Here is a 2,033-nt window from a genome sequence, read left to right as displayed (position 1 = left end):
ATAAAATATATTAATTTTGTACCCTTGTATCAAAGTTTGGAGTATTGAATGTTGGAGTAGGCGACGTAACCTACACAAGAAATAAGAAATTCAATTTGCCAAGCACTAAATCAAAAAAATTATAAACATTTATATCGTATTTTAGATTCATACCTGCGACGTTTGTTTCAAGCAACTTTCTGATTCAAGTTTTTCTGTGTCTTCGTCTTGAGTGATTTTTTGTGTAGTCTCATTTTCCCCAAGAATATTTTCTTCTTCCCTTTGATGCTCTGTACCAGATTTCGCTTCTTCATCACATATCTCTTCTTCATTTTCATCATCCAGTGCACTTCTTCCATCCCTAGAGATTGCTTCTTCAGCAATTGTATCTTCTTCATTTTCATCATCTGGTGCATTTTTTTTATCACCAGAGTTTGCTTCTTCATCAATTGTATCTTCTTCATTTTCATCATCTTGAGCACTTCTTCTATCACCAGAACTAGCTCCATTTTCACAATTTTCTTTGTTTGGTGAACCGTCGTTAAACTTCAAAAAACAAGTGAAATCTTTCGAGAGGAATAACACATGAAATTTGATAAGTAATTGGTAAAATTGAATATGTTACCTTAACTCCTAAAACATTCTGGATCATTACTACTCGCTTATCGAAATCACGAACCATTTGGATTAGCTTATCAAGTTTCTCGCTGTTAGACATGGAATGATTTTTATCTTTTCTTTGCTCCTTATCCTTTTGATACTCTTCATCTTTATTTTCCTTTTCATCTGTCTTTTCCTCTTCATCTTCATTATGGTTCAGATCTTCACCATGCTCTGCATCTTCGTCTTTTGTCTTGCGTTGTTGACCTATATCCTCTGTTGCAACAAACATATCCACAAAACCTTTTTCCCAATCGCTTCTCCTCATTTTGTATCCTTGTTGAACTAGTTTCACAACACTGTGAAAGTCAGCATCGTCACTATGTGTTGCCCTCACCAAATTTTTGTATTCCTCATCCAATCCAATCACTGTGCTAACCTCAACCTGTAGAATAAATAAAACAAATCTTTGTAAACCTCTTATATATTAATTTATATAGTCCTTATAAAATTACATTTACAATCTTTTATAAACACATGTCACATTTACAATCCTACAAGACACCGATTTGTGGACCTTTTGAAGGAGTCCCTATAAATCCACTTTTCAAACAATACAATACGAATATATTTATATACGCTTATAAAAACTCACATTGTTTATCTTCTCCAGCTCTAACACTTCCGTTATTGTCGGAGTTCTTGTTGAATCCCAATGTAGACACAACGGATCTGAAGAAGAGGATGTCTCGCATGGCTTTCCCAAAGATTTACCAAGCACATTCACTGATGACATTGCCCACAGATTTATGGCTAGTGCAAAACCACTCACTTCATAACTATCTCCTGTCCAGGAACTTGCACTCAAACTTTTTACACTTCTGATCAAGATGCTATAAGCAGTTTTACCCCAATCCATCTTGGGTAAGTGATAGTTCATATAACGCTGCAACCTGTCTCTCGGGATTTTAGAACTCGGGTTTTCTGCCATAATTACCGGTTTCGCTTCTGTGATTATTGTTGTTCCAAGGGATACTCTTTCTAGTGTTGGCATGCTTCGTGCTTTCTCTTTAAACATTTCATACAACGTTCTCACCGTAAACCTATCATCCTTGCCCAGCATCCAAAGGTATGGCTTCTTCATTATTTTGAAATGCGGCTCTGTTATTGTCTGATCTTCCTCACAACGTAAGCCTGTTGTCAGATGAAATTCCCTTAATGAAAACCTCATAGGCTGGTCCGAGAAAGTAACCAGAGATCCTCTCCTTGCGTCAATACTCTTTGCTGCATTAGAAAATGGAACAACTCTTCTGAAAATTGAACCCTATTCCTTTTAACCAACTTCAAAATGCTCCCAATGTGAGAGTTTTCTATCAAAGAGAACTCGTCTTTTCCTAATATATCTTCCACCTTCTCGACTTAATCAATCTTTGAGTGATGGATTATCGCTTTGG

Source organism: Brassica oleracea, chromosome C9 (assembly GCF_000695525.1).
Source record: "Brassica oleracea var. oleracea cultivar TO1000 chromosome C9, BOL, whole genome shotgun sequence".
Classification (NCBI taxonomy): Eukaryota; Viridiplantae; Streptophyta; class Magnoliopsida; order Brassicales; family Brassicaceae; genus Brassica; species Brassica oleracea.
The sequence above is the reverse complement of the archived record's forward strand: the minus strand, read 5'-3'. Positions refer to the sequence as shown.